This window comes from Tenrec ecaudatus (assembly GCF_050624435.1).
Source record: "Tenrec ecaudatus isolate mTenEca1 chromosome 2 unlocalized genomic scaffold, mTenEca1.hap1 SUPER_2_unloc_17, whole genome shotgun sequence".
In the NCBI taxonomy this organism is placed as follows: Eukaryota; Metazoa; Chordata; class Mammalia; order Afrosoricida; family Tenrecidae; genus Tenrec; species Tenrec ecaudatus.
The window spans coordinates 414167-437984 of record NW_027457577.1 but is presented as its reverse complement, the minus strand read 5'-3'; the positions used below and the strand labels follow the sequence as shown (position 1 = coordinate 437984).

The following is a 23818-nucleotide window of genomic DNA, read 5'->3' as shown; positions in this document are numbered from 1 at the left end:
GCTCCTCATTTTTCCCTCTTCCCTTCTTCACGAACTCTTAATAATTCATAAATTGTTATTAATTTTTCATGTCTTACACTGTCCGAGGTCTCTCTTTACCCTCTTTTCTACTGCCCATGCCCAAGGAGGGGTTACATTGTGATCAGTGCCCCCTCTTGTTACCACTACTCTCACAGCTGTCTACAAATGGGTTTGGGGTCTCCAGTCCACCCTCCCCCTCAATCACATCAATAAGGCTTTTTGTTCTGGGTCTTTGATGCCAGATACCTGATCCCTTCGACACCTCTTTATCACACAAGCTGGTGTGCTTCTTCCATGTGGGCTTTGTTGCTTCTTAGAGAGAGTCACTTGTTCATCTTCAAGCCTGTAAGACCCCAGAGTATATCTTTGCATTGCTGGACACCATCACCTTTCTTCATTACATTTGCTTATGCACCCATTTGTCTTCAGCAATTCTGGCGGGAAGGTTATCACAGAATGCCAGGTGACTAGAACAAAGTGTTATTGCGTTGAGGGAGTACTTGAGTAGAGGCCCACTTAATTGGACCTTTTGGACCTACTTTCTATCCAGCTCTTGGTAATCCAGGGTGTGTGCTACAGACTCGTGGACTTAATATTGTTCTTTGGAGGCACACAATATCTTTCATAGGCCACACCAGAAAGAATCCATGTGGAAGCTACATTCACTGGAGTTTGTAAACTGGGCTTTCATTCAAACTCATCAGGAGCCCTTTGATTTAAGACTGAAATTCATCAGTGTGAGAAGATGATGACTGCTATCCCAAGTTATGGAATTGGCAGTTATTGGACTTTGGTTTGACTCTCTGGCCTTCAGGGTGCCTAATGAATGGTGATCCAGGAATACCAAATATTTACTACTTTAATGCTCTTCTTATTTTGTTATGACATGTATTAGTCAGGTATGCATGTTGCTACCTTTTGGAATGAATTTTGTTGAAAGTTTTGTTCCAACATCAACCCTAATTATTTGTGTAAATAGTGTCCAGCCCAGCCTGTGTGATCACGAGGTGTCAATGGGATCAGGTATCAGGCATCAAAAAACAAAAAGTCCTTTCACTGTGATGAGTGGGAGTGCGAAATGGGGACACAAAACCCATCTATAGGCAACTGGACATACCCTTACAGAAGGGCCTTGGGGAGGAGACAAACCAGTCAGGGTATAGTATAGTAAAGATAAAACATACAGCTTTCCTCTAGTTCTTTAATGCTTCCTCCCTCCCACTATCATGATCCCAATTCTACCTTACAAATACGGGTAGACCAGAGGATGTACACTGGTACAGACAGGAACTAGAAACAGAGGCAATCCAGGACAGATGACCCTCTGAGGACTAGTAGTGAGAGTGGCGATACCGGGAGGGTGGAGGGAAGGTAGGGTAGAAAGGGGCAAGGGATTATAAAGATCTACATATAAACTCCTCCATGGGGGACAGACAACAGAAAAGTGGGTGAAGGGAGACGTTGGACAGTGTGAGATATGCCAAAATAATAATAATTTATAAATAATCAAGGGTTCGTGAGGGAGGGTGGGGGAAGGAGGGTGAAAATGAGGAGCTGATACCAAGGGCTCAAGTAGAAAGAAAATGTTTTGAAAATTATATGGCAACAAATGTACAAATGTGCTTGACACAATGTATGTATGGATGAATTGTAATAAGAGCTGTATGAGTCCCCCCAGAAAAGATTTTTTAATAAATTGTTCAGAAACTTGAATTTAATCTATATAAGTCAACAATTCGAGCATGAATTGATGTCTGAAACCAGCCTATACTTCTATATGCTTTTCTCAACCGTGTTTTAAATTCTGTATCATTAGCTAAATGAATAACACTATCGTTACCTTATGTCCCAGGAAGATGGTTTGAAAAGTTTTCGTTATCATAAAATGATAATGTTGTTTCTAAAGTGAACCAGAGACATATATAAACCACAGATATGTGAATGGATTTTGTGCTCCCATTTAAATCTAGCCCCAATCTAAGAACTATGCGTTCTTAGGATGTGGCCCTCTTTAATGCTTAAAGAAGTCACTAAAGATATAGGTGCTATAGAAAAAACAAAACAAAAGAGAATGAAAAAACAACAAACAAAGCCCAAGTAATATACTCATAAAAATTATATCTGTTTGTAATTAATAGATAAAAATTTTACTAGTACATTGCTTAGAACACATGGTAGATAAATGGAATCACAGAATGGAATTTTCCCACTTTTTGCAGTCCATTGTATATTCAATATTTGTAAGTCTTAACATTTACAAAAAGTACAAAACAAGGTGATCTATATTAAACATAATGCCTGTGCTATAAATTGTCATCACAAGGTAATTATTTTACTATTGATTCGAACATTTTCTTCATTCAATACTTTTATTGAAGTTCAAAGTATACATTCTTAAGACAATAAATACCTGGCTGTTTTTTCTTAGTATCACAGAGGTACCATCATCAACTTCAAATTCTCCATAGTCTCTTAGACACCGTACCTGAAAAGAAAATCAGATATTTTATCCAAATTACCTTTTAAAATATGCAGTGATCATAACATGAAGTGGGATTATATAAATGCCCGAACAGTAAAAGTACTGTATTTTATGTGTCTGTTTCCTCCTCTGTGTACTTAGGACCCTTACTATTCCCAGATATTTACTGTGGTCCTAAACCTAAAGATCTCAATTTCCTACGTCACCGGGAAGGGAAACATAAGCTTTGCAAATGTATACATGGATGGTATTACCAATAAGGAAACCAGGGATTTAGATAAAAGGAGACTACATAGTTGGACGTTTTCCTCTCAAACAATGCACTATATTAATCAGAAGGAATAAAAATGAGGGACATAACAGTGGCAAACAAGAAAGAAAAGAGCATTTTACCTCAACTAGATTGACCAGATCCTTCCCATAATCCATCAGGATAAAAGAACATACATCTAAAAACAAACTGTTTTTCTTTTTAACAATTTATTGGGGCTCATACAATTCTTATCACAGTTCATACATATACATACATCAATTGTATAAAGCACATCTGTAGAGTCTTTGCCCTAATCATATTTTTCTCTTTTCCTTTTTTACATTTTATTAGGGACTCATACAACTCTTATCACAATCCATACATATACATACATCAATTGTATAAAGCACATCCATACATTCCCTTGCCCCAATCATTCTCAAGGCATTTGCTCTCCACTTAAGCCCCTTGCATCAGGTCCTCTTTTTTATTTTTTCCCCCTCCCTCCCCTTTCCCCCCTCCCTCGTGTGCACTTGGTAATTTATACATCGTTATTTTGTCATATCTTGCCCTATCCGGAGTCTCCCTTACCCCCCTTCTCTGCTGTCCCTCTCCCAGGGAAGAGGTCACATGTGGATCCTTGTAATCAGTACCCCCTTTCCAACCCACTCACCCTCCACTCTCCCAGCATCGTCCCTCACACCCTTGGTCCTGAAGGTATCATCCACCTTGGATTCCCTGTACCTCCAGCCCTCATATGTACCAGTGTACAGCCTCTGCCCTATCCAGCCCTGCAAGGTAGAATTCGTATCATGGTAGTTGGGGGGAGGAAGCATCCAGGATCTGGAGGAAAGTTGTGTTCTTCATCGGTACTACCTCGCACCCTAATTAACCCATCTCCTCTCCTAAACCCCTCTATGAGGGGATCTCCATTGGCCGACACTTGGGCCTTGGGTCTCCACTCTGCACTTCCCCCTTCATTTAATATGGTATATATATACATATATACATATACATATATACATATACACACATGTACACATACATACACACATATCTTTTTTTTTTTGCATGATGCCTTATACCTGGTCCCTTGGCACCTCGCGATCGCACTGGCCGGTGTGCTTATTCCATGTGGGCTTTTTTGCTTCTGAGCTAGATGGCCGCTTTTTCACCTTCAAGCCTTTAAGACCCCAGACACTATCTCTTTTGATAGCCAGGCACCATCAGCTTTCTTCACCACATTTGCTTATGCACCCATTTGTCTTCAGCGATCCTATCATGGAGGTGTACAGTCAATGATATGATTTTTTGTTCTTTGATGCCTGGTAACTGATCCCTTCGGGACCACTCGATCACACAGGCTGGTGTGTTCTTCCATGTGGACTTTGTTGCTTCTGAGCTAGATGGCCGCTTGTTTATCTTCAAGCCTTTAAGACCCCAGTCACTATCTCTTTTGATAACCGGGCACCATCAGCTTTCTTCACCATATTTACTTGTTCACCCACTTTGGCTCCAGACGTTGTGTCGGGAGAGTGAGCATCATAGAGTTCCAATCTAATAAAAGGAGATATTCATGCATTGAGGGAGTGAACAAACTGTTTTTCAAAGGAAATCAAGTCTTCCAATCTCTTGTTTCTCAGGAATACTTAAAAATACATTTAAAAGATTCAGTTTCATGCTCTTTCATTTTGCTTACACAGTAACTTAGCAATCAATTAATTTTCATTTAGTATTTTAAAAATAAAACAAAATTTATGGAAGATGGAATGTTAGATTACATTAAGATGCTTGAAATTAAAGTGCCAACATCCAATCATTTTTGACCTATAAAATATAAGCTTAATATAGTTCAGCTCACACATCACTATTACCTTAAAACTGTGAATCAAAGTTTGTTGCAGAGAGGGCACTATAAGTATTTCCATACTCCTGTCCCTCTATAGCAGTGTTTCCCAAAGTGGGGATACTGCAATGATCCAGGAGGAGTATAAAGCAGATAGCTACACTTTATCCTGGAGTATAGGCTATTGTATAAAAGTTTTTAATTTTACACACACACACACAAACACACACACACACACACACACACACATAGTGAATGAAGGGGTAAGTGCAGCGTGGAGACTCAAAGCCCATTTGTCGGCCACTGGAGATCCCCTCATAGAGGGGTTTAGGAGAGGAGATGGGTCAGTCAGGGTGCGATGCAGTACCGATGAAGAACACAGCTTTCTCCCAGATCCTGGATGCTTCCTCCCCCAACTACCATGATCCGAATTCTACCTTGCAGGACTGGATAGGGCAGAGGTTGTACACTGGTGCATATGGGAGCTGGAGGCACAGGGAATCCAGGGTGGATGATAACTTCAGGACCATTGGTATGAGGGGCAATGCTGGGAGAGTGGAGGGTGAGTGGGTTGGAAAGGGGGAACTGATTACAAGGATCCACATGTGACCTCCTCTCTGGGAGACAGACGGCAGAGAAGGGTGGGGGGGGGGGTAAAGGAGACTCCGGATAGGGAAAGATATGACAAAATAACAATGTATAAATTACCAAGGGCACATGAGGGAGGGGAGAAAAAAAAGAGGACCTGATGCAAAGTTAAAGTGAAGAGCAAATGCTTTGAGAGTGATTAGGGCAAAGAATGTAGGGATGTGCTTTATACAATTGATGTATGTATATGTGTGGATTGTGATAAGAGTTGTATGAGCCACTAATGAAATGTAAAAAAAGAAAGAAAAAAAAAAAAGAACACAGCTTTCCCCCGGATCCGGGATGCTTCCTCCCCCCAACTACCATGATCCTAATTCTACACTGGTGCATATGGGAGCTGAAAGCACAGGGAATCCAGGGTGGATGATAACTTCAGGACCAATGGTATGAGGGGCAATGCTGGGAGAGTGGAGGGTGAGTGGGTTGGAAAGGGGGAACTGATTACAAGGATCGACATGTGACCTCCTCTCTGGGAGACGGACGGCAGAGAAGGGTGGGGGGCGGGGGGTAAGGGAGACTCCGGATAGGGAAAGATATGACAAAATAACAATCTATAAATTATCAAGGGCTCATGAGGGAGGGGGGGCAAGGGAGGGAGGGGGGAAAAAAGAGGACCTAATGCAAAGGGCTTAAGTGGAGAGCAAATGCTTTCAAAATGATTAGGGCAAAGAATGTAGGAATGTGCTTTACACAATTGATGTATGTATATGTGTGGATTGTGATAATAATTGTATGAGCCCCTAATAAAATGTAAAAAAAATGATTAGGGCAAAGAATGTACAGATGTGCTTTATACAATTGATGTACGTATATATATGGATTGTGATAAGAGTTCTATGAGCCCCTAATAAAACAATTAGGAAAAAAAAACAGGCCCAAAGAACAAAAGAAAACTGGGTTAGCAATATATATATACATAAATTAAAATATCTATAAAGAGATTCTATCACCGCCCTCTAGTTGATTCTAACTCACAATGACCCTATATTGGTTTTCCAAGGCTGTAAATCCTTACAGAAACTAAGAGTCTCATCTTTCCCCTGAGCAACAGTTGGTAAATTTGAACCGTAAGAACCTCAGAACCCTGGTGGTACAGCAGTTAATCACTGGGTTGCAATCTGCATGGTCGACAGTTCAAAACTACCAGTACCAGTAGGAGAAAGCCTGGGCTTTCTACTCAGAAACCCATAGGGGATCCCTAGGAATCAGCATTGACTCCATACCAGAGAGTTTGGTTCTGGAACCTTATGGTTAGCAGTCCAATCAATGCCTATCCTACAATGCCAGCAGGGATCCTAAGAAAGAGATGAAGAGATGTAGTCAATGAATAAGGCCCATCTAGCAATCATCTCTTATGCATTGTATTATCAATTCTAGCCTATATGGCTATGGTTAAAATCCCATTTTGGAGGGATGGTTATGTGGAAAAGCCATCTCAGAAGCAGGAACACAGAGAAATGCTGGACCATCAAGGTGTAAGAGGCCCTAGTGGGACATACTTGAGATCTTTGTCTGAAGTGGTAGAGACTGAGATGGAGGCATCAAAGGCTGCATCACAGAGACCATGGGACAGAACAGAGGGACTAGGCCAAGACCAGAGCTGAGGCAAGGCGTCCATGACATAAAACAGAGGAGCAATACTGAGACTATGATACTTTGAGGCAGAGCAGTGGGCTGCCTTTCTGGCCCAAAGAGGCAAAGGGACTATGTGACTGAGAGGCTAAGGACTAAAGACTGACATGACTGCTGGATGACAGGAGAGGTACACTTACTGTTTCCTGATGCTGACTTGTGGTAACTAGTTACCTTCCTTAATAAGCCCACTAAATTGTGAATATTGTCTGTGAGTTCTGTGAGGCCAACTGGGACCGATAATTGAACCCGACAGAAAGGCAGTGTGTGAGGGAGGAGTGGGTGGTGTCAGAATAGATATTGAAGGATGAAGGATGGAGGCATGTCTGAACTCTGCCTCATGGAAACAGTGAAGCCAGAGAAAGTCAAATACGGCCCTCTGATATGTCTTCCTACATTTAAAGAAGCCAATCCAATTACTAGCACTAACAAATAAGAGAAACAACGTTACTGGATAACTCAACAGGATATTTGAGTTGGCAGAAGAACAGAACAGCTTATTGAGTCTGAGGAACAAAAGTAAAGAAACATGATCCCAAGGAACACCATCAAGCAAATCAATGCAAATATTATGGAAGTCCCAGAAGAGGGCAAAGGGTAACTAAATAAAACTTAATAGACAACAGCAGAACATTACCAAAACTTGACAAAGGACAAGAATGTACATATCAATGACACTTAAGAATTTCCAAATCAGAAGAAAGCCTGAGAGATCCACACCAAAATATCTTATCATCAAACTCTTTAAAAAAAAGATAAAATCTTGACAATATCAAATAAAATGAAGTACCAATTTACATATATAGAAACCCTGGAAACCAGGAGGTAATAGAGTCACATATTTAAAATAATGAAAGAAATGAACAGCCATCCAAGATTCCTATAGCCAGCAAAACTTTCCTTTATAAATGAGGATAAAATTCAAGAAAACAAATAAAACCTGAGGGAATGTTGAGACATTCCTTTAGATTGAAATACAAGGAGAGTAGATTGCAAGATGAAGCAATATAGAGAAAAAGGTGTTAGGTTCCTGGATTCAGGTACCTGAAAGAATTCACACAGCAGAAGCAGGTTTGTAATCCAAGTGATTTTTATGGGGAAAAGGGAAGTTTCAGGTATTACAGCCTCAAAAAATACACATTGTTTTAAGAAAGCATACAAGGATCCGCAGAACTGCACATGGGTTCACTGCTGAATGGGGAAAAAACACATAGAAAGAACAGGAACACGTAACCCAGCACGTGGAACCAGGAAATCCCAGGGGCCAAAAGGGCTCCCACCCCCCACTTGTGGAGAATGCTGGAATGGAAGGAAGTCAAGGCAGGGTCTTTATTCCCTCCTCTCCACAACGGCTGGGGGAAGCATGGTTGAAGGTATTGGTTGGTTCCACTGGCTTGAGTTTAGGCCCACCTGTGTGAGGTAATGTAACTGAGCCTAATCTGTGTGCCCTGGTGGACCTCCCCTCGGGGCGGAGGGAGCTCTTGTCTGAGCATGCTCAGTTTGATTGTTCTAAAATTTAATGGATGCCTGATTTCTTCCAATCCTTTTGCTTTAGCCTTATGCAGTTAGTGCGGAGACAACCCCCTTGTGGTGCTTATGTAATCTGATGTCAATTTGGGACTTGAGAGGATTAAGAGTGAAGTGGTGGAGTCTAGTTGGTCAATCAGGATAGCCAGTGAGGCCTCTGTGTGGGCATTGCCTTCGCCTGAGAATTCTGGGAACTCCAGTATTTCCTCCTTAAACAGGAGACGCTTCTCTCTCTCAGCTCACTTCCTTGGAGATGCTCTACTGGCAAGACACATGGCACTACGTCCTGGTAGCTGGGAAAGCCACACGGACCTACCCTGATGCAACAGACCTCTGGAGCCAGAGAAGCTACATAGAGAAGAACCCTGCCAGCGCTGAGATGTTTACAATGCTACTGGATCCAAAAACTTTCTACTCGCTGGTTCAAGATCGTCCTGCAATCGGAGTCATTGCATGTTTCGTGAGTCTGACGAGGCCTTTACAGATTGGTATCAGACATATGGGCTAATATTGGGCTCACGGACTTGACCTGGACTGGGCTGGGACGTTTTCGCAATATTCAGTTGTTCTTCTATATAAACCTCTTTCTTATAAACATGAGTTTCTATGAATTTGTTTCTCTTGTCTACCCAGACTAACACTCCCCCTTTATGGCCCCTATTCTGGCTACCTAACATATTTAGCCAACACCTAAGTTGAATGCAAACATTTTTCTTTGGTCTTCTTTATTCAATATTCAAAAGTATACAAAAGAGGATAATAAAGATGGTTCAAAATCCAAAAATTAACTAAGCGCCAAAGTACGTGGTACTACTGGAAGAAATGAGGAGCAAAGAGAGGATAACCCACTTAACAAGTAACAAAATGACAACTATATGACAGGGACTTCAAGTGTGTGCAAATATGGAATTTAAAAACTGAAAAAAATCCCAGAAACATTTGAAGCTCCTTGGTAAGTACTTCCTTAGTGGTAGTAACTTTCAATATGAAAGTATTAAAATGTCCAGTGTAAAAGCAGAGACCTTGTGATATGCATATGATACAACTTTGCTTATGGAAAGCTAAGAGGATTCAACACATTAATGAAGAACTGAGACTAAAGCTTTCTGTAGGGATTATGGCTCGATGGAAAAAAAAAGCCTCATGCTCGGGCCAATAAACACAATGATAAAAAGAGAAAAAAATAAATTGACACGGATTTCATTTATTTCAATGCATAATCAACATTCATGGAATTAGTGAAGAAATCAAGCCATGAGATAAATGCTGCAAAAGACTTCTTTAAAGTGTTAAAGAGCAGCAGAGTCAGCAAAATGACTGTCAGACAACAAACTCGGACAACTCTCAGCAATTATAGAGAAGGTCCACTAGGAGCGATATCCTAAACTTCATGGAAGAGAATCTCAATATGAAGTACATCCAAGCTTCTTAAACTGAGAGAGCAGTAGCAACTACTAACAGATTCCCCTCTTTGTTATAGGCTGTCCACACGCTGGGGAAGCGTCCCTCCTGCCTGGCATAGCCAATTTTTTCTGGTCCCTGAGCTAACCCAGCTGACCAAGCCTCTTGGCTTGCTGTCCTCTGGTGAAGAACAGCTTTGCAGAGTCAGCTTGGTGCAGACAGTCACTAGCCAAGCTTAACTTTTGCTTTGTTCTACAGTTCCACCAGCCCTTGCTCAACATTCCTCACCTTGCCACCCCCAAGCAGGAAATGTGTTAGCAAAACAACACAATTAGGGGGCAAGGGGGAAAGAGAAGCCTAGCACTTCCCGCACCAATCTCAAAGTAGACTTGAGAGGTTTAATTTAACCCCCCCCCCCCATTGGGTGAGAAATCCACACACCTGGCCTCTAGACCTGGCAGGAACCCCATCTTATCCCTCAAGGGGTGGAGTCAAGGGACAGAGTTTTTGTGGGTTTTGAACTGCGGACCATGCTGATCGCAACCCAATGTGTAACCACTGTACCACCAGGGGTCCTTTTATCTCAGTAAAACTATGAAAACTAGTCCTCGGTTTATCTGACCCCAGCCATGCTATTTTTTAATCACCTAATATGTATATGAAAGGTGAACAATGAATAAGACAGAGGTGAATTGATAACTATGAATTATGATATCGCAGAAAAGCACTGACAAAACATCAACAGCCAGAAGAGCAAACAAAGCTATGCTGGAAGAGCTACAGCGGGAGTGCCCCTTAAAGAGGCCGACTCCGTGTATATGTCATCTGGATGGCAAGTCCCTGGATGGTCAAAAAGAGGAAGCCTCTCAGTGGTACACATTGACACCATGACTGCAATAATGGGCTCAAACAGCAATGTTTGAGAAGAGGGTGCGGGGCAAGGCAGTGTTTCATTCTGTTGTACATCTAGTTACTATGAATAGGACTTGGTGGCACCTAACAAAACTATATTCATATCTCCTTCTTACATAATAGGAGCATAATCCACACATTCAATAAAATCCATTCTCAAGAGGTAAAACTTACTTCAATATATAAGCTTTGGGGAGGCTTCATATCCTGTGTTATGTCCAAACCTTCATTTCCTCCCAATGACCTCATGTAAGTAGCAAGGGACTTCTTATAACAATTGAACCATTCTATCTGAAAACAGAAAAATGGTCTTTTTACCAAGTGACAAAGAAAACAAGCTTGCCAACATTGTGTAATCGTGACTTCAAACAGCACATACGCCCATGTAGATCATGAGTGTGGCATTCCTGTATTTATATAGCGAACATTAATGGTTGTCTTCTACGAGTCAGGAACTGTCTGTGCACTTAGGATGGAGCATTCAACCAAAACAGACAAAATTCTTGTTATCACATAGTTTACAAACCAGTAGACCTAAGCACAGATCTAAAAAAACCATTCAACCAGAAACAACACTACGAAAAACACATGATTCAGTTATGGTCGCTTTAAATACTGCACGGACTCTTTTTATAAGAATGGAACAACATGCTTGAGCAGACAATGCAAATGTCCCCAAAGAGAAGGAAGGACAAGCAAAATGAGGAGTGCACACAATAGAAGATAGTGAGGCTTACTTTGGAATTCAGTTCTAAGTTGTATCTGACAAGGGTAAACCTTTATCACATGTAAAGTGGCGCAAGAGGTCACATTATTTTACGACTGCATTTGTAGGAAAGTCAGTCATCGGAATTCTATAAATGTAAAAAAGTAGATTAAGAGTTGCCAAAGGGCTGGGGGAAGGAAATAATAATAAAAGGCATTTGTTATTTTTTAAAGTCTATTATGGTTAGGGTGAAAGTTTACAGAGAAAACTCATGTTTTATACAATAATTTATATATATTTTGTTTTGTGACATTAGTTGCAATCTCCTCAGAATCTTATTTATGTATAATTACAGAAAGGTAGGCAAAACAAAGATGTACAGGTTAATGACATTATTAAGAAACAGCCTGGTCAAGGAGTAACACATCCTCAGCCCCAAAATGGGGACTTATCATTTTGTTCCATTCTGAAAATTTTACATTATCACCCAAGAATGCATCCCTAAAACACTAGTTTAGTGCTGTTCATTATTTGTACTTTAAATAGATCCACACAGTATTTATTATTTTGTGACAAATTTCTTTCACTAAACATATTTTGGATTTCTGAAATTCTACTTTAAAGTGATGAAGAGCAAGGATGTCACACTTTGAGGACTGAGCAATGCCATGGGATTTTCCATTGACCTTAGCCATGGGATTTTCCATTGCCTCATAAGCATATGAAAGTTGGACAACAATTAATAAAGACCAAAGAATAGATGCCTTTGAATTAGCATGTAGGCAAAGAGCACCGAAAGTACCATGGACTGCTAACTGAACAAACAAATCTGTCTCGGAAGATCACAGCCAGACTGATCCTTAGAGATGAGTATGGCAAGACTTGTCTCACAAGTTTTGGGCATGTTTTCAGGAGACCAGTCCTTAGAAAACGACACAATACTTGGTACAGTGCAAAGTCAGTGGGAAAAACAAAAACAACTCAAGGAGATGAATTGATACGGTAACTCAACAATGGGTTCAAACATAACAATTGTGAGGATGCAGAGTCCAGTAGTACTTCATGCTGATCTAGACAGGGCCACTATGAGGCGGAACTGACGAGAAGGCACCCACCACTACTATGTTGGTTAGTATTGGGTTATGTGTTGGCTAAAGCCAAGGTCAACAGTTTGACTCAACCAGTTACACCTAGGGAGAAAGGGGATTTCTGCTCCTATAAAGAAATACAGCTTCAGAAACCTAAAGAGCCAGTTCTACTTTGCTCATCCTTAAGGATTGTTAAAAGTCAATGGCAGTGGGTGTTTTACACAATTAATGTATGTATGTATGGATTGTGATAATAGTTGTATGAGCCCCAATAAAATGATTTTTAAAAAAGAAATTATGACATAAGATTATCTCTCTCTAAAGTGTCTTGGAGTCTCTAACTTGTAAACTACTATTTGTCTACCTTCATGGAAAAAAATAATACACTAATCTTTGTTAAAGATGGCATCACCTATCCCTTATCGGTGAGTTCAAAGTGAAATGTTCACATATAGAAACTGAATTTCGGTTTATGCTCTGAGAAGGAAAAGGCAGAGGCAGTGATTCTCTCCATAGACTAGACCTTGTAGAGACTCTATTAACACCGAATTTGGACCCCAGCTATAAGGGATTTCCATTGAACTCAAGGTCAAAATGAAGTCTAAAGTATGGAAATCTAATCTCAAGACTAACATTATAATTCTTAATTATAATTTTCTGGTTCGAAAATCAGCATCTTGAAGTCTTACTTGTGTGCCTTGTCATGACTACCTTGTACTAAACTAAAAAAGTTTATGCACGACAAGTTCATGTATTTATGTTTAAAATAAAATCCTCATCTATTGGTTACTTAAATTTTAAGATAAAATCCTACAAGAACTATTACTCTTAAACACTCTATGTTTTTAAAAAAATACTATAGCTATTGTTATTAGAGAAAGAACATGTTCTGTTCATTTCACCATAATAAAGAGGCACCCCTCAAGTCCACTTAATGTAAGATTCCGGCACAAAGACCATGGAAAAAGAACCTGAAAAATTAACTGGTAACGTAATTATTTAGTAGTTCCCTCAAGAAGCTGAGGTACTTTGTTTCTTTCTCCAGAACATGAACAGAATAAAAATAAAGCATGGAAATGTACTTAGCAATTCAAGATCAGAGGAGGCAATGGTATTAGAGATTAAAACCTGAGCAGACTGCGGATGACAGTGGAAGCCCAAACTCCATTTGCACAGTTCCCACACAGATTAAGCCTCCAGTGAATCTCCTTAGACCATGAACAAAGAATGGAAATAGTCTTGTTATACACTGAGTGCATTGGAAAGTAGATTAACACAGATAATTTTTAACGTTATTGTTTTTCTCTCTTTTGGTCCCTTTTAAATTTGTTCTAGTTTTTATATTTTCTTTTGGATTGAGGGCTGTTTTTTTGCATATGATTTTCTTTCTTTTTTTTTGGAGTTTTCAGTGGTTTATTGAGCATTCAATATTTTGCCATGATGACTTAGGATAGTTAGGTGTTTTTTTTTTATTTTGTGTTTTACATTTTATTAGGGGCTCATACAACTCTTATCACAATCCATACGCATATGATTTTCTTTAAATAAAATCTAGGATAGGACTTAGTTACTGTGAAGACTATAAATGGATTCAGTTTCTTTGGGTTAGGACAGGGCAGGCTGGGGCAAATGGTGAGTTTAAGACTGAAGAAAATGTTCTAAAATTGATGGAGATCATAACTGCACAGCTCTTTTTAATATATTTAAACCACTGGGTTGTGTGGTATATGAATTATGTCAATTAAACTCAAGTTAAATTTTTTAAATGCAGTTAGCAAGTAAATTGTTTATAAAACTCATGGCAAATTTACTGAATACATGCCGTGGCAATTACATTATATCCTGTCAGCCTGTCAATAAAATTGCAGCTTGATGACCTCATTTTGAGGCATGACAGAAATAAGTAGCTCAATGGAGATCAAACCCAGTCTCTCTGCCTTCCTTTTCTGCGCTGAGACAGTCAGAGAGCTGGAGGAGACCCGTGCCAACACTGAAATGCATACACTGCCACTGGATCCACAAGACCTTCTACCCACTGGCCTGCGATATTCCTGCATTTGGCATCATTACATATACTGTGAATCTAAAGAGGAATTTATCGACTAGTACCGAACATATAGGCTAATATCGGACTTATGAACTTGATCTGAACTGGGCTGAGATGTTTTCTCAATATATAATTGCTCTTTTATATAAAGTTCTTATACACATGAGTGTATGACTGTTCCTCTAGTCAACCCAGACTAACACTTTCTTTCATAAGTGATATACTATACCAAACTCACACAATAACAGCATTGATCACATTCCGTTCTATGCTATGTTCCAAATGGGCAGCCTTAATCATCCTGTAACAACCCTGTTAATACAGCAGTTCTCAACCTGTGGGTTACGACCTCTTTTGGGGTCAAAGGACCCTTTCACAGGAGTCACTTAAGACCATTGGAAAACATGTATTTCCAATGGTCTTAGGAACCAAGTCACTGCTCCTCTATCCATCTCCAGGAGGGTCTGCCCACATACGTGTACGCAGCGTAAGGACATAATCAGACAACCCCATCACATTCAACTTGTACAAATAAAGGTGGATGTGACAGGGTTGGCACCACAATGTGTTTATGTGGACAAGTCACACATGCGTAGAGAGCAGCTGCTGTGTTAAAAGCAGCTACTGTGTTAAAAGCAGCGACAGTGTTAAAAGCAGCAGTATTGGTGGTAAATGACACTTCATGAATTATTATTTCTGGGTAAAATCATAAACTACTGCAAAAAATCGATATCTGTACCATGGGAACTTTATCTGGATGCTGATTGGTCTTTTTATATTCAGCTGTGGTTGATGTGAATACTGCTCCTTGTGATAGTAACAGGTATGTAAAAACACAACATAGAGAATGTTAAATCATAGGAAATTTTAATAAACTGTATTGACTAAATTGTGCCATGTATCATCTTTAGTACTATTTTTTTTTAAATAAGAAATTTAAACAAGGCGCTTGACTTGAAGGGAAAACTATCTAGGCTTCATTGAGAGTAATTTACGCCTACTTAAAGACAGATTGCCCTACATGTAATAGCTACATACAAAAATGTTATAAAACTGTCCTTGGTTTTACAATGATAAATGAAAAACATAAAAATTCTTCAATCGAACAAGGCATGCAAGGATTTTTTTCATGTCATTTTTTTTGTTTTTGTTAAACAGTGAGAGCAAAATAACCTACTGAAATACAAAGAGAGAAGCTGAATGAGCAAGCCACTGATGGAGAAGGGGAGCTTTCACAGAACCAGTGTTTTCCCCATCCCATCTCCACCTGATGTTGATCAAAACATACCATTGGTGATTTAGTAAACGAATAAATAAACAAAGGGAAAAATTTAATATGCTTGTGTACATGCACCAGTTACTTTGTGTACAATAAAGGAATGAGGAAGGGGAAATGAAATAAAGAGAAAACTATACTGTAGTTGTCAGGAGGTGGTGGAATCAAACTGTGGTTTTCTAATCGAGAATGGATTCTTGGTCGGCTGGAAGAGAGTTCTGGAGGAAAGGAGCAGGCTCCCTTAGAAGATGCCTCCTGTCTGCTGCTGGAACACATCAATTGTATCTTCATCCTCCATTTCCAACTGTGCAGGTGTGTCTGTTTCATTGATTGGCTGTCTGTCGAATCAAATCAGATCTGACTCATTGACAAACCCTGTTCACAATAGGCTTCCATTAGCTTACTAAGTGGGTGTGCCTCTGAATCTTAATCTGCACCACAGAACCATCCTGCCCTACCACCTTCAAGTTAATCTGATCATTGTTCTCAGTCTTGACTCCTCCCTTGAGTTTTTTGTTGGCCAGGGTGAATGCTGAAGTCTTCTCAAAAGAGGTACCAGGTCCGCACCAAACGAGCACACAGGCAGCTGCAGGAACAGCAGGAGGAGGTGGCAGTGGTGGAGGAGGGAGAGCCATCTTTTGTATTATTAAAGCTATGGTTATATATTATTTTCATTAGCCAACCATCCCATGACAATGGATCATGTAGAAGAACGTTAAGAAAAGATAGTGAGGATTTTTTATGGTATGGTTTTACTTCAATGACAGCAGGAACTGAGAAACTACAATGTCTTACTTGTTGTGAAGTTCTATTAGTTGAATCTATGAAGCTGAACAAACTAATATGCCATTTTGATAGCAAATATCCGAGCTTTGCTGGCAAGGATACCAACTATTTTAAAAGCAAAGCTGATGATAAACTCAAGAAAGCCAGACTTGACACTGGTGGCAAGTACCACAAACAAAACGTAGCAGTCATTGAAGTTTCATATTTGGTGGCACTCAGAATCACCAGCGCTATGAAACCCTACACCATTGCTGAGGATTCACTGTTGCCAGGGGCCAGTAAATTGTTCGAGTTATGATCAGAGATGAATTTGTTACAAAATTGAGCGCAATTTTCTTATCAAATGACACTGCCTGCAGAAGAATAGCAGACAAGGCTGCTGATATTCTTGATCAGATAATCCAGGAAAGTAAATCTGCTCCACTTCCAATATTTAGCATCCAGCGTGATGAATCTACAGACGTTGCAAACTGTTCACAGTTACTGTTTACCTGAGGCATATTAATGATGGCGACTTTAAATATGAGTTTCTTTTTTTGCAAACCTCTTAAAATGGCAACTACTACACGTGATGTATTTGATAGTTGGTTCATTCTGAAAGAGCATAAGATCTCTTGGGAAAAGGTTTGTGGTGTTTGCAGATGATGCTCCACTATGCTAGGATGTCAATCTGAATTTCAACGTTTGGTACTGAGTCACCGAAAGTCACCGGAACTCACTGTATAACTCCTCAGAAAATATTAGCAACAAATACACGGCCAAAAGAGTTACAAGAAGTAATGAGAAGCATCATAAATTCTGTCAATTTTGTAAAGGCGAGCACTTTAAACAGTCTACTGCTTTCGCAACTGAATTGAGGCGGTTGTCCAGAGGAAAAGTTTTAAAAGGTGTTTTTGAGCATGGTGATGAACTCAAAACGTTTTTTATCAGAAAACATGACCGCAGTTCAAAGCATTTTGCAGCGATAAAAGTGAGATACAGAAAATAGTTTGATTGCCATCTTTGCCATCTTGAATGAGTTACAATTTATTACTGCAAGGACAAAATGCAACATGCCTTGATTTATCTGAAAATATCTGATCATTCCAAAGGAAACATCAGCTTTGGGGGAAAAAATTGGATGAAAATAAAATTTACCAAAAAAATAATAAAAAGAAAATAAAATTTACATGCCTACCCTATCTGTTTTCTTTGAAGAACATGACACTGAACCAGACAAAAGGATTACAATTTCTGTGAAAGAACACTTGCATATGCTTGCAGATGAAATTTCATCGTACTTTCCAAATCTACCCGACACCTCATTTGCACTTGCCAGAAGTCCATTTACAGTCAAAGTTGAAGATGTTCCTGAGATAGCACAAGAGACGTTTATTGAACTAACAGCGATGCAGCGAGAACTGATTTCTCTACAATGCCAGTTACAAAATTCTGGATCAAGTGTTTGCAGTCAGGTCCTGTTCTGTCGGAGACTGTGTTGCACCTTTTTCTTCCATTTCCAACAACTTATCTTTGTGAAACAGGGTTTTCCAGCTTGTTTGTTATCAAGTCTAAATAAAGAAGTAGATTTGTTGTGGAAGATGATCTTGTGCTCTTGCAAAGACTGTCTGGAGAATTTCTGATCTAGTGAGAAAGAAACTATCTCAACCTTCTGGCTTTTTACGCACACTGTCGCAAAATGTAGCAATGTAGTTCACTATTGTTATATTAAGACTGTTACTCATGCTACACCATGCTTCAAGACAAAATTTCATTTATTTATAATTAGAAATCAGTATTTCACAAGATATAATTACCTATTTTTGTGATTAATCACTATGCTTTAAATATGTTCAATTTGTAAACTAAAAATATATCCTACATATCAGATGTTTACATTATAATTCACAACAGTAGCAAAATTACAGTTATGAAGTAGCAACAAAAATGATTTTAAGATTGGGGATCACCACAACATGAGGAACTCTATTCAAGGGTCGTGGCATTAGGAAGGTTGAGAACCAAGGCTGTAGTAGGACACACTATGACCCCATTTTGTAAATAAAGGAGTGAACACAGAGCAATGAGGTTACTTGCCCAAGATTAGAAAGCAGTGTCAGGAGTTGAAACCAAGTGTTCTGACTCTAATGTTCTATCTTGAAATACTGGTCTAGCACCCTACCTTCAGTGACAAATACTCATCTTATTCTGAATATTTATTCATGCTGACTAGAAACTACATATCTCCTAAGAATAATGTCGGCTTTTCAACTCCACTGATGAATCACTAATAAATAAAAGAAACTCCTTTTTTCATTGTTTGTCAGTTTTCCCTGTAGCACTAGAATTAGTTACTACTACTCCCTTCCAGGAGGGTACCCCAGTGGCAGTTGCTACATTTGTCACTATTAATGGAAAGGTTGGCAATTTGAATCCACTTAGCTACTCTGTAAGAGAAAAATATGGCAGTTGGTTTCCATAAAGATTGATAGTGTATATGGATTATGTGCCAAATAAGACAGTTCAAAACAAAAATAATGTATAGCCTTATAAACCTCTGAGGCAGTTTTAGTCACAATCGACTTGAGAGTAATGAGTTTGGTTTTATACTTCCCATGCCTATCGCAGTAAGTACTAACTGCTTAAAAAACGCTGAAAACTTATTGCTGAAAAGGTGATCAAATCATGGATCAAATGATAGCAACTCAAAAGATTAGCTAGGAATCTTGGAGTAGTAAGTTTATGCTAGTGAGGAATAACTCAGAAAAGTATGGTAAGAATGGTTGCTTAATTCAAAAAGTATGTGTCAATAAATTATATATACAAACTGCTGAGTTAGTAGTTTATATTTACCTCTACACATTCTCACAAACAAAATATAGAAAATTTACAGAAAACAGAGAAATACCAGTAAACATCATTGTAGAAAAAAAAAAGCCAGGATCTCAGTATTTTCCCAAAATCATTAACTTGAAAAAGTGCTAACTTACTTCTTCAGCAGACATGTGAAATCGTAAAACATTAGGCAACACACTGCCATATTCCCACCTAAGTGCACGAATCCGCAGTAACCGGTCATACCTAGGACATTGAGAGAGTATTAGCATACAAACAAGCAGGAAATCAGACATTGTTCTATCAGTAAGGACTCAAGGATCTTATCAACTAAACTGTCATTTGTGGATTTTTTTTTTTTAAGATTCTGATGCAAATAGATCTACTCTAAGAAGACATCTTTGGGACTACCAGAAATCGGGAATAGGAACTGGGCTGATGCCCCTAGCACTGTTCATTGTCGTAACTGTGATGGTGACACAGCAGTAATGTGGAAAAAGATCAGAAAGGCCCTTATTTCTTAGACATGTATCCTAAAGTATATAGTGGTAAAATGTTATCTGATGTTTAGTACTTAGTTTTAAGTAGCCTAACATACATATGTCATAAATTATGGAAAATGTATTGTTAAATTTATAAGACAACTCCAGGAGCTTCACTATATTATTCTCTCTGCTTTCAAGAATAGTGCAATCTTTTACAATACAAATTTTAAACTGGAAAAACGAAATTAAAATGCTTACATTAAATCAAACTTAAAAGAAATAACTCACTGCCACATGGAGTTGTTTGACTCATACTGACACTGTAAGGACAGGATAGAAGCGCACCAGTGAGTTTCCGAGATTGTAACTCTTTTTTAAGAGTAGAAAGCCTCATCTTTTCCCCGCAGAACAGCTGGTGGTTTTGAAATGCTGTTTCTGGTTAACAGTCCAGCGCATAAACACTGAAAACACTCTCACTTCCATCAAGCCAATGCTGACTCATAGCAAACCCCTGTGGGTTTCCGAGATTGTAATTATTTACAGGAATAGAAACACGGCCTTTTCCCCTCGGAACTACTAGTGGTTTTGAACTGTGGACCATGTAGATCACAGCCCAACAAGTAACCATGCTACCAGGGCTCCATGCATAACCACAGAGATAAATAAATCTGAGATCTGTTGCTATCAACCAGAAACTTAATTGAGAAACCCCATGGAAAACTCTTCTTTGTTTCCTGCTACTACAAGTAAAATCACAGCAGCTTACAAGTACGCAATAGTGCAGCGTCGATTTCTTAACAAAGAACAGTGCCGAAATTTGATGGTTGGTATCAAATTGCTTCTTCCGTCTGATTTTGCTTCATTACTAGGAAGAGAATTAAAGAGAAAATGGATAAATACACTGCAGAACAACAAAAATTTTTAAGTTTTATTGACATGTAACAATTCACATCAAACAATTCAATAGTTATTAAGAATTATACAAAAAACTGTACAATTACCACTACAATCAATTTTAGAACATTTTCTTATTTCTTGTACTCATTGTTATTAGCTTCCTGTTTCCCACCAACCACCCCTACAATCCCCACAAGAAACCATTAAATCCAGTTCCTGGCACTACAGAACCAAAAAAATTAATTTTTCCATGATATTTTTCAAAGGACTGATACACGTACACATTTTTACCTATTTGTACGTAACAGTTTACCTAAGCAAATTGTGCTGCTTCTACTTCAGAACTTTTATTTACACATTACAAGATTAAAGTAAGAAAAAGCCAAGTTAACTAACTTGTCAATGCAATGATACTATAATAATTTAATCTCCTTTAACCATTTGGTATTGTACAGTTTTGCACACTGATTGCTTTCTATTATTTCAAAAGACAAGTGTCCTATTTGTTCACTGAGGTAAGAGAAAACCTGACATCATGGCCCGAAGAAGGTGGTCTTACATGATGTTTCTATTGTATGAGCACTCCGCTTCTAGGAGCACTTCCGAATCCTCACCACACTACTGTAGCTGGACATGGAGTCAGCAGTTTATTCATTCAACAAATATTTGCTATTTCCCCATCTATATTTTTTACTATACTTTAGGGTTTTTTCATATACAGAGGAAGTAGTTTCACCCTATAAAATGCACATCTTCTTAGACACTTGATATGGATCACATTTTAAAACCAGAAGAACAAAAGGAGTAAGTATCTACTTTAGCATTTTAAAGCAATTAGATGAATATAAAAAGGGTCCACCATGCTTTGTTCCACATAATGCACTAGGCCCTGAAAACAGGAAAAATGCACACCCTGTGCTGTTAGGTTTTTATATCTGCTGTCACTCTATGGGTACCAGATTATGGTCTACATTGTACAAACTAAGCACAAATACACCAAATACCAAGTACTTAAAAACATACATCAAATGTCCTAAAAAAATCACATTTATAGGTGGGTAAATAAAAAGATTTCTTTTGATATATAATTTAACCAGACATTGCTTACAGTGATTGTTTTCTCAGAAGGACATCAGGAAGATGGGGGACAAATTTTTAAAACAAGAATTTACAAGTGTTATGAATACAAGAAAGTAGTTCAAAGTGGAACACATCCTGGCCCACCAAGCCCTGAGGACGATATTTCCACTCAGAGAAGTCAAAGCAGAGAGGACCATATAGCCAGTCCACTATGAGACACGATGTACCTCACTGACCCATAGTGCTACCAGGGGACAACACTGGAAACACAGTGTGGGAACTGTGCCCAATCTGACCCCATCACACTGAGGCAAAACACTAAGAGCCATGCAACAGAACAGCAAAGGAAGCAGAGCAAAGAAGTCTTGAGGGAGTACAAAAAATAGACTTTGGGGCCAGAGTGTGCCACCCCATCAGACTCAACTGGAAAACACTCCTAAAGGTCAACAAACAGACCTTGAACTATTTACAGGCTTTTCTTTTTTTTTTTTTTTGTCTTTTTTTGGTTTTCTTTTGTTGCTTCGTTTTGCTCTGTCTTGTTTTTTGTGCATATTATTATCTCTGCAATTCTATCTAGAAAAAATAGGCGGGATAAACAATCTGAAGGAGAAAACAACGGACTGCTGGTTCTGGGGAGATATGGGAGCAGGGGAGGCGGGGGTGGGGGGAAAGGAAGTGGGTGTTAACAAACCTAGGGACAAGGGAACAATAAGTGATTCAAAATCAATGGCCAGGAGGGTGCAGGAGGCCTGGTAGGGCTTGATCAAGAGCAGTATAACCTAGAGGAATTACTGAAATCCAAATGAAGACTGAGCATGATAGTGGGACAAGAAGAAAGCAAAAGGAAATAGAGGAAAGAATTAGGAGTCAGAGTATTTAAAGGTCTAAATACAGGTGTGTACATGCCAATATTTATATATGATGATGGAGAAGTAGATCTAATGTGCATGTATTTATAGGTTTAGTATTAAAGGACATTGGGACTCTACTCAAATACTCCCTCAATGCAAGAACACTTTGTTCTATTAAATTGGCATTCCATGATGCTCACCTTCCCTACATGATTGCTGAAGACAAAACAGGTGCATAAGCAAATGTGAAAAAGAAAGCTGATGGTACCAGCTATCAAAAGATATGGCCTCTGGGATCTTAAAGGCTTGAAGATAGAGACCCACATGGATGAAGCACACTAACCTGTGTGATCACGAGGTATCTATAGGAACAGGTACCAGTCATCAAAGAACAAAAAAAAATCATCATTGTGAATGAGGGGGAGTGCGGAGTGGAGACTCAAAGTCCATCTGTAGGCAAGTAGACATCCCTTTACAGCAGGGTCACAGGGAGGAGACGAGCCAGTCAGTGTGCAGTATAACACTGATGAAACACGCAACTTTCCTCTAGTTCTTTAATGCTTCCTCCCCCAATTATCATGATCTCAATTCTACCTTACAAATCCGGGTAGACCAGAGGCTGTACACTGATACAGATAAGAGCCGGAAACACAGGGAATCCAGGGCAGATAAACCCTTCAGGATCAATGAGTGCAGCAATACCAGGAGGGTAAGGGGAAGGTGGGGGAGAAAAGAGGAACCAATGATCCACATATAACCCCCTCCCTGGGGGTGGAAAACAGAAAAGTGGGTGAAGGGAGATATTGGACAGTGTAAGACATGAAAAAATTTTTATAAATTATCAAAGTTTTGTGAGGTAGGGAGGGAGGGAGAAGAAGGGTAAAAAATGAGCGGATACCAAAGACTCAAGAAGAAAGAAAATGTTTTGAGAATGATGATGGCAACAAATGTGCTTGACATAATAGATGGATTTATGGATTGTGCAAAGAGTTAGTTATACAAGCCCCCAATAAAATGATTTAATAAAATAAATAAACCTAACCAAACTCACTACCAAAAAAATAAA

The 23818-nt window shown here is 39.1% G+C and overlaps 1 long non-coding RNA gene across 1 annotated transcript; it reads right to left on the bottom strand.

The window, feature by feature from the left end:
• Positions 1-2434: 2434 nt before the first annotated feature.
• On the bottom strand, positions 2435-20774 carry LOC142435852 (uncharacterized). Its single transcript, XR_012781615.1, has 4 exons — positions 20691-20774; positions 19595-19685; positions 10897-11013; positions 2435-2506 (listed from the first exon to the last, which is right to left on the bottom strand). It is a non-coding gene; the product is annotated as an uncharacterized LOC142435852 (long non-coding RNA).
• Between the last annotated feature and the right edge of the window lie 3044 nt (positions 20775-23818).